This window comes from Haplochromis burtoni, unplaced genomic scaffold, assembly GCF_018398535.1.
Source record: "Haplochromis burtoni strain Fernald_Lab_line unplaced genomic scaffold, NCSU_Asbu1 Contig_68, whole genome shotgun sequence".
NCBI lineage: Eukaryota > Metazoa > Chordata > Actinopteri > Cichliformes > Cichlidae > Haplochromis > Haplochromis burtoni.
In genome coordinates this window covers 2,429,075-2,439,560 of record NW_024582429.1, presented here as the reverse complement: position 1 = coordinate 2,439,560, position 10,486 = coordinate 2,429,075, and positions in this window count along the sequence as shown.

The following is a 10,486-nucleotide window of genomic DNA, read 5'->3' as shown; positions in this document are numbered from 1 at the left end:
GTGTGTGTGTGTCTGTGGTGTTGTGTGTGTGTGTGTGTGTGTGTGGTGTGTGTGTGTGTGTGTTGTGGACAGAATGTGAAACCCATAAACGACTTCCCTAAACCTGCTGGTCTGGAAGTCCAGAGTTCATCTAAACAAAAGGCACTTAGACTAAAACAGATGCAGATATGTTTATCCTACCACAAAACAATACGAGAAGGTACGACCTCTCACATGCTCCTAGGATGTGGGTGTGAACGCCAGAACACTCTGGAATGCACACAAAAGTCTTTGCAGACTATTAAGGATCAAACCTCTACCAACATGACATTGATTATAAAACTCTAAGCATATATGAGTAGATATTTCTTAGCATAAATGACAATCCAACAATATAAATCTAACACCTTCCATTGCTGCATTTGGCGTTGCAGCTCCATTTGGTATTAGTCTGCGAGGAAGACATCGTCAGCATAGAGGAGTGTCCAAGGGTGGGCTTCTTGGAGGTAAGCGGTCATGGTGTCCATGCAGAGGATGAAGAGAAGCGGGGACAGTGTGGAGTCTTGGTGCACACCCACGGTAATGTTGAAAGGTGGTGATGTTCCCAACGGGCTTCTGACTGTGCTGGCCATGTTTCTGTACAAGGGCTTGATCCAGTCGACGTAGGCCTTGGGGACCCCGTGTGATGGGAGAGAGTGCCAGATCAGGTCATGAGGGACTCGGTTGAAAGCCTTTTCCAGGTCAAGGAAGGCCATATGGATAGTCTTGGTCTTCTCTCGGTGCTTCTCCAACAGCAGGCGGGCGGCATGGATGGCATCTATTGTGCCGCATCCTTTGACGAAGCCACACTGGTTGGGCGTTATTGGGACAATTTCTCGCAGCCTGGCAGCAATGATCTGCTCGAATACCTTCATGGTGTGGCACAGGAGTCGGATCGGGCGGTATTTGCAGAATTGGCCAAGTCGCCTTTGCCTTTCCAGATGGGCACTGTTGCTGGTTGACCAGGCTGCTGGGACGGTCCCATCTCTGAGATGTTGTTTGAACAGGGGTCGGTGAGGACTGAGATGCCCTGGCGGCCGAGTACTTCCAAACTTCGGCTGGGATGTCGTCTGGTCCAGTTGCTTTGCCATTTTCATTTTCTTGGCAGGCGGCTTTCTACTTCCTTGAGTGGTAGTGGTGGGGGTCCTGGGATGGAGGTGGTGCTGTGGATTGGCTGATGGGGGAACTCCACATTGCAGATATCCAGAAAAGTACTTGGCTCCAGCTTTGAGGATGGTGGGTGGTCTGGAGGACCTGGTGATTGGCATCCTTGATATGTTTGACCTGGCTGATGTCCTGTCGTTGCTCGATGGCGGTTTTTGGCAAGGCGTTAGACTTTGTTCGCCCCCCTGGGCATGTCCAGTTCTTTGTAGAGTTGGTCATAGTGTGATGCCTTTTCTGCTCCTACTGCCTTCTTTGCTCAAAGTGCCCTGTAGTGTTGATAGTCAACATCGTTGTGAAACTGAAGCCACATCTTGAATGCTGTCTTCATTTCTGTGAATCTTTGCTGTACGCTGTGGTTTCACCACCACATTTGCTCGTTGATGAAGTGCCTCGCTGGCTTCATCTTCCCAAGGGTGCTGCCTGCCGTGTCGTGTATCTGACTGGCGATTAGGGATAGGTACCGGTATCCGGTGCCATGATGGCACCGGTTCTGACATAAACGGTAGTAACCAGCCGAAAAGCAGCGCACATTTCGGTGCTTTATTTGGTTTTTTTTTCTGAGACGTATACACTTTAGATTCTAGCCAATCAGTTTTACCTTTCCGAGGATAGTAGGCAGGGCCCAGGTACGTACGTTCTTGTTAGAGCAGAGCTACAGATTAAAAATGCCCAAGGCGAAGCGGTCAAAAGTCTGGCTGTACTTCACAGCAAAAGATGCAAACTGCAGCAGCAGCCGTTCTTCTCTGCGTGAGTAGCTTAATGTTGTTCGTGTGTAATTTACGTTGAGTAGGCTAACCACGTTATTACATTAATGCATGTAAGGTGAACTAGCAAACATCATCATAGCTACATGCGGCTGTCTTCTTGTTTGATGGCAGATACTCCCTTCACCCTGGCCAAAAAGGCTAAAATGACCAAAGAAAAAGTGGAAAACAGCTAAACATGAGAGGTTTTGGACAAAGTTTGTGTTTTTTCCATTGTTTAAGCACTGCTTCCAGCCAAGAGTGATACCATATATGCCCCATAGCTGCAGAAAAGGCTAACATTGTTATCTTTTTACAAAAAACACTGAACAGAGATTACCTTTGGCATTAACACGGTGAGCAGGCCGTTTAAGTACCGTGGACCGATATACCTAGATACCTCAGTTGTTTCAAAAACAGCTACGAGAGTTGCCAATTTGTCTTTTAAGCACCGTTTGAGCACCGGCACCGTTTCAAAAGTACCGGTTTGGCACCGGTATCGGATAAAACCTAAACGATACCCATCCCTACTGGCGATGTTATCTCAGATGGTGTCTAGTGGTCCATTGCGATCCACTCCGAAGTGCCCAAGTCCAGTAGCTGGCTTTTGCACATGTGAAGGCGCCACCATTTTATCTTCTCTACTGAAGTGATTGGTGATCGTCGTTGCTGGCCAAGGTTGAGTAGTAGGTCCATCCACGTGTAGCTGATGCTAAGAACCGATGTTGGTTGATAGGATGTGCTGGCCTCTTTCTGAAGAAAGTGTTGGCTATGGCAAGATCGTGTGCCTCTGCGCAGTCCAGAACACGGCATCCGTCGTTGTTTCGGGTCCAGAATCCTTGGCCGCCATGAAATCGCACATATCCGTCTCTCTCCTGGCCAATGTGTCCATTTAGGTCATCGCCTACTGCCAGGTGTTCTTCAGGGGCCAATTGCCTGTAGGTGGTGGGGTTGAGCCAGAATGCTTCCTTCCTTCCTATGCCTCAGGGTACTGAGGCATAGTGATTGGACTAGCTTCTTTGGGCACGACGCGTGTCACCTCTGGGAGACGCCCTAGTATTCGTTTCCAGATTTTGGTTTGGCATTACATTCGGTGCGACTGAAGAATACCTCCCTTCTCTAACCTGTCTGTGTGTTTGTGGATGTGTCACTCTGATTACCTGTTTCAGCGACACGTTCTCATCCCAACGTGTAATATACTGACAACTGTGATAAACTGTCGGTATGTTACGTGTTCGGAGGGATGAGAGAGGGTTGGAATGAATCTATAAATGTGTTTTACGTGTGACATGAAAATCCACCTACTGTTTACTTTCTGATCCTGAATCACTTTGGAAAACACTATGTCATAGGGTTATGTTTAGTGTTATGGCCCTAGCCTCCTTTGAAATTGACCTTGTGTGGGTGTGTCCTGCCATCTCTCCTGCCTTTGGTGCCACCTTTTTTGTACAGCTGACTCCCATCAGCAATTAATAATACTTTAGGCAGAGAAAAGTGAAGTCTGCTACCAGAGAGCCTTATTGGGTTGCAGTTAGTGAGCTGTGTGTATGGTGGTTGATAGCTCCTGCTCTGCGGAGAGTAGTGTGTTTTGGTGACTAACCCTTTTTGATTAACTTTTCAGTTTATTGACCAACACCTGAGTTTTGTTGTTTTCTTTCTTTAAAAGGTGAGAGTGGATAGTCTCTTTTTTGTCAATAGAAAAATTAATAAAACCCTTTAACTTCAGTATTTTTTCCCCTGTCTCCGTTTTTAAACATGGACACCTTGTGATACTTTCCCTCGTCCCCTGGACCTTTCTAGGTGAATGTAAAAGTTAGGGTTAGGGCTTGAATGGAGGCCTGGAGCCTCTGCTCTAAGTGTGTCTTATCGCCACAAGCGGCTTTATATTGGATTGAACCGAGAACCCAGAGTATTTCATAAGGATGTGGAAGGGTATCTTTAATGTTACTATGATACGCCTAGGGACGTGACAAATCGTTGGTGTGTTACGCACTGGGAATTATAAGGCTCTGGTTTCAGAGGCGCTTCCCTGCTGGTCTCGCTGCCCTCATGTTAAAATTCAGAACACCTCTCGACTTCACGACAGTGTTTGTGCCCACGGAGCTGCCTGTGATTGCTCAGCCAAAGCTCTGCCAGTGTTTCCTCTGCCCTCTGCTGAAAATGGCCAAACATGGATTCTGATGCAAGCTGTCTTCAGGAAACCAAGGAGAGCACCTGGAAGAGCAAGAGAAGGTACTACGTCGCCTTGGTGCCAATCCAGCTCTTCTCAGACTCCTCCACTTGCTCCACCAGACCCCTTGGAAACAGCCCTCCCGTCGTCACGGACCTTCGCTGCTGAGTTGGAAAAAGCTCGGGGCTTTTTATTCCAGTGCTCCCCAGTATTCAAACCACTCTGTTAGACTTATTCCTCTGACTTGTCTAAGATCACCTGCATGACACATTTATTGAGAGGCAGAGCACGACACTGGGTCCACCCCTTTCATTAATGTCAATGATGAACTTTATAATGACGACTCTATCAACAAATTCAAGTGTCTCTGTGGCTCGGTTGCAGGGGAGGGTGGTGCAGGGGAGGGTGGTGCAGGGGAGGGTGGTGCAGTGAGTTCAGGGGGCAGAGACAGATCATTTTGATGACGCCGCTCCTGTTTCATTAGCAGCTTGAGCCCAGAGAAGGAGGAGGAGGAGTTGGACCAGCTGATGAGGAGGCTGAAAAGTGGCGTCAGCAGCTGATGGCAGGAGTCAGGGCGACAGCGACAGTGGACGTGGGACTGATTAAATACACCCTCAAATGAAGTTAGACCAACCTTAAAAGTATCAAAATAATGCTGCTACTCATAAGTCAGGTGAAACATGGATGAAGGTTAAATCCAAAGACAAGTTTCTCTGTGCAGTCGTGTGTAAACAGAGATGGGAAACATGTCTGTCTGCTGTGGCTCATCCTGTGCTGTTCCACTGGCTGACAGTTGGTGGCAGTAAAACAAAGTAAATGTAGAAATGTGTCAACAAAGTCTGAGACACAAACTGTATAAAAGGATTGATTTTTTAATTGAAAAAGATAAAAAAAAATGTGACACAACTAAAAAATATGAAAGATATAAAGGGTTTAACTTCCTGGATGGAAGGATACTGCACACACACACACACACACACACACACACACACACTGTGTGCACAGCCTCACAAATGTCCTCCTCCTGTGTCTGGCATTTTAGTGGTATCAGCACAATCATTTCTTCTTGTGGTGGTGCGGCTTCTAATACCTGACTATGTCTTGAGCGGCCATAAACCTTGTATACATAGCTGAATTTTCAGACTTCATCCACTTCTTGAATTGATTTTTTTCTCAGACCAGCCTTCCGCATCAGTTGTGAAACAGCTTTTTTTTCTCTCTTCTCCCTCCGGATACTCTCAGCAAAGGCTGTGTGTTTATTTTGAAAGTCTCTTACTAACACCGAGCAGTGCTGATTTTCTAACACTGGAAAATAACTCAAAATGTTAGAAATATTCCAGTGTTAGAAAATCAGCACTGCTCAGTGTTAGTCATTGTAAATCTTCAGAACTGACTAGGTTACTTTTAAACATATAACACTGTCAAAAGTGTTCATTTAACACTCAACAGTGTTGTATTTAACACTCAGAGGAGTGGACACATATGGACACTCTGTAGTGTTAATTTAACACTGGAGATTTTGCTGTGGAGGCAACTCTCGTCAAAAGTAAATGCAAATGAATCTGCTCAGGTATCGTTAAATGTTGTATTTTCTTCTCTTACATTTCTCCATACTTGGGGTTGAAAGTCCTGGTGTTTCGCCCGGTACACCGGCTTCTGCGAATGTGACACTTGTTTTGAGCGCCAAAAAATAATAAAATATAATTTTATTTTAATATTTCAAGATGACAATAATGTTTCAATTTAGAACTACATTTTTTTTTAAAACTAACACAAATAAAATAGACTTCAATTAAATACTTATAATTTATTTTCCCAAGCCGTGTGGAGCAGCAGTATAAGGATGAAAGAGCCGCAGGTTGCCGACCCTGCTTTAGGGTCATCAGGACAAAATCTGAATGCACAGACTCATCAGTCAAAGCTGATAAAAAATACCTTAAAATTTTCCACCAAAGGGTTTTAAACCATTTTAAAGAGTTTTATTTAGTTTCTCAACATTTGGAGCATTTAGACAACTTTGTTTAAAGCTTCTGATAAGCAGCTGAATGACAGGATGAGTTCCTTGGTCTCCACCCCTGGGCAGAGCCATCATCTCCTGCAGTCCTGCACACCTGAGGCTGATTCTGGGTTGAGGATTTGAGCTCCACTCAGACTGTCCTTCACCGCCAGTTCGTCAACGAGCTGACGTTGGTATCGGCTCTAAGTTTGATATTTGTCACATTCAGCGTCACCTCAAAGGGGTTGGATCCATTTAGCTTCAGACGCCCCAACACGACAGTCCACTCGGACGCTACAGGGGAGCTGTGGGAGGAACGAAGCACACAAACATAAAATTATCAGCTTCAAACAAAATCTACACCTTTACGCCCTAAACTGTAATTAAACAATGAATAGTAAAAGTCTGGCTGAAAGGATGATCCCAATACATACACTGCTTAGTATGTCTCTGCACTATAGGTTCTTGGTCATTCGGGTCATGATCATGTAAGGAGAAAAAAAAACAGTTGGACCTCTTTAAGGGATAACTTCCACTAGGGCTTAAAATGTGGGACTCCATCATTTGGTGGAGAAACTTATCGGATGAGAGGTGAAACATCTTCAAGAAACTTAAAGAAGTCCAGTCGCTTTTCTTTCCAAGCTCCTTAGAATTGCTTCTTAATTCAGATCAAACTGAGGTTATTGTACTCGGCCCTGAAAAGCTTAGAAATATGGTATCTAAGCAGATTCTTACTCTGGATGGCATTACCTTGGCCTCCAGTAACGCTGTGAGGAACCTTGGAGTCATTTTTGACCAGGACATGTCCTTCAACGCACATATTAAACAAATATGTAAGACTGCTTTCTTCCATTTGTGCAACATCTCTAAAGTTAGAAATATCCTGTCTCAGAGTGACGCTGAAAAACTAGTTCATGCATTTATTGGGGTGGCTGTAGCTCAGGTGGCAGAGCAGGTCAGCCACTAATCAGAAGGTCGGTGGTTCGATCCCATTTGCATGCCAAATATCCTTGGGCAAGATACTAACCCCGTGTTTGCCTACTGGTGGTGGTCAGAGGGCCCGGTGGCGCCAGTGTCCGGCAGCCTCGCCTCTGTCAGTGCGCCCCAGGGCAGCTGTGGCTACAATGTAGCTGCCATCACCAGTGTGTGAATGTGTGTGTGAATGACTGAATGTAGTGTGAAGTGCTTTGGGGTCCTATGGACTAGAAAAGCGCTATACAAATGCAGGCCATTTATTACTTCCAGGCTGGATGACTGTAATTCATTATTATCAGGAAGTCCTAAAAACTCCCTGAAAAGCCTTCAGCTGATCCAAAATGCTGCAGCAAGAGTCCTGACAGGGACTAGAAAGAGAGAGCAGATTTCTCCTGTTTTGGCTTCCTGTTAAATCCAGAATTCAAAATCCTGCTCCTCACATACAAGGTCTTAAATAATCAGGCCCCATCTTATCTTAATGACCTTGTAGTACCATATCACCCTATTAGAGCACTTCGCTCTCGCTCTGCAGGCCTACTTGTTGTTCCTAGAGTATTTAAAAGTAGAATGGGAGGCAGAGCCTTCAGTTTTCAGGCCCCTCTTCTGTGGAACCAGCTTCCAGGTTTCTTCCTGTTAAAAGGGAGTTTTTCCTTCCCACTGTCGCCAAACTGCTGCTCATAGGGGTCATATGATTGTTAGATTTTTCTCTGTATCTACTGTACAATATAAAGCACCTTGAGGCGACTTTTGTTGTGATTTGGCGCTATATAAATAAAATTGAATTGAATTGAATAGAATTGCTCAGAAATTACTGCTCAGAAAAATTAAAGATTAGAGTAAAGCATCAAGTCAATTAAACTTGGATTATTGATCTTCTCATTTAAGCAGAGAGGGTTGTTAATCAGTTTCAGCCTCTTTGGTGTGAATGAAAGTAACAAGACGTTTTCTAGAAGGGCAACAAAGTGTCACGACGAGCTACGCCGATGTGTTTGCTAAACGTACACACTGCAGGAGACAGAACTCAACTTGAACCAAAAACGAGCCTTTATTTAGGCTGATGGCAGAAGCAAACATGAAAACTAAGGCGACAAAAGAGAAACTGGCTATGAAAACTGTGATGGCGTGGCAAAACAGACGACCTGACAACGAGTGAATGGAAACACACTCCTGAACTAGGAAACACTGAGAAAATCTAGTCCCATAGATTAGATCTCTTTATGTAGTCACCCCTGTGTTAAGTGTTCCCTGTTGGTTTGTGTCCCCATGTTTCCTGTTTTATTTTGAAAGGTCTCGTGTTTAGTGTTACTCTCCCCCTTGTTGTCGATATGTTTCATTCTATTCAGCTGTTTTCCTCATGTGTCTCCACTTCCCCTGATCACCTCATGTGTGTATTTAAGTCCTCCGTCTTCCCGTGTTCAGCGTCGGGTTGTCTGTGTATCTCCTCTCATGTTACGTCAGGTTTCAGGACTCCGTGCTGCTCATGTTCATGTTGCTTATTCGTGTATACGTTTCATAGTTCTTTCATGTTCCGGCACAGAGTCCTGCTCATAGTCGTCACAGTCACCTTGTAATTTCCTTCCTAGTCTGCTTTAGAATCAGAATCAGAATACTTTATTAATCTCGAGGAGAAATTTAGACTGTGGCTACATTGTGAATGTCAATCCACAACCAATTAGTATGTTGGTGCTTCTGTCAGATCCACCCTTTTCTTTTCACTTCTGGATTCAAAACAGCACCTGAACAGACGTCACTAGTCATTTAACTATGTCATCGTCTGGCCAAACTTCAACTTTATCTGCAACTCACCTTGAGAAACAGTCGGCGTTGCTCAGCACTGAGTCCAAGGCCACAAGAGTCCCACCACACACATGACTTCCATTCTTCTGCAGACTCGCCATCCACGGCCACGAGCCGGCTGTCGCCATCGAGGTTCCACCCAAAATGCCAGAATTCTTCGGAGCTTGTCCACAGAACACCGCTGAGGAGAAAAACCAGAGGTAGACGCAAAGAAATGTTAAAATTTTTAACCATCAGTTCAGTTCAGGTGGTTCATCTTAAAGAATCATAGCATCACAGATCAGGGAAGTTTAAACAGAAAGGAAAAAAAATGAGAAGCGCACGGGTGATGTCGCAATCATCAAAACTGTTACGACTTGGCCAATACAGAAGCTGTGAATGATTTCCGAGATCCGGGGGAAGACAGAGACGTGGAGAGCTGCCTTCTGTTTGTGGGAGAAAGTGGCCCTCAGGTGGGCCTGCCCGTGTAAGATGGCATACACGGGACAAGTGAAAGCAAATTCTGTGATTCCAGGGACACAGACTTCAGCCTTTAACACAGTCATCTCACTGTAGCTGATGGTGAAGCTCTCTGCTCGGGCTGAACACTTCACTCTGTAACTGAATTGTGGACTTCTTATAAGGAAGGTGACAGATGGTACATATTAGCAGTATTCTGCACTATCAAACTGCATCAAACGGTCCACTGCTCTTTACTCTGCTGACATGACTAAACTGCAAATGTCAGCTTGAAGCAGCTCATCGGGTTTATGATGATACAACATTAGTGGGGTTCATTAACAACAGAGCTAAGACATCTTGCAGAGCAGAAGTGCAACTTTTAGTGAGCCGGTGTAGAGACACCAACCTGTCCCTTAACATCAACAGGAGGAAGGAGTTGACTGTGGACTTGAAAAAGGCCGAAACCAAACATCAGTAGAGAGATGTCTCTACTGAGACAAGATTCTACTGAAGAGCTCTCCTGGACTCCTGGAACTTCATACACCTGGCAGAGAAGGCTCAAAACATAAAGCTTTCAACCTTAGGAGGTTGAAGTGAGTGTGGAACTCTTCCTCATCCTCACCACCTTTTACTGAAGCACTATTAAGAGCATCCTGACAAGCTTGACAAGCCTGACATCACACCTTATTTTTCACTACAGCTGTAATTACAAAGAAATTGAACTTGAAAATAGAAATGAGTAAAACTCAGTAACAGTCGATCACACTGCAATCAGTCCATTTTTAACTTTTTAGGTGGTTTTAGGATTGGTGTTTGACCTACGTTTGCTGGTGGTGGTGGTAGGGGTGGTGGTCGGCACTGGTGGCAGCAGTGTGGTAGGGGGACACGGGCGGTTGCCCGGGGCGGCATCGTGGTGGGGGGCGGCATCATGGACATCGGCAAAAAAAATAAATAAATTGCTCGTACTCATGCTGCCCCGACGTCAGCCAGCGCATATTGGCAATGGTACAGGCATCGGTTTTCTATCGCCCATTTGCTGGGAGTAAGGGCGCCCTCCGTTTGCGAGGTGCGCCTGCTGCTCAGGGAGGAGAGGGCTGGCTGGAGCAGCATCTAATAACCAACTCACAAAATAAAACAAAATAAAAGCAAAAGAACAAACACGAAAACACCAGACATCATGAT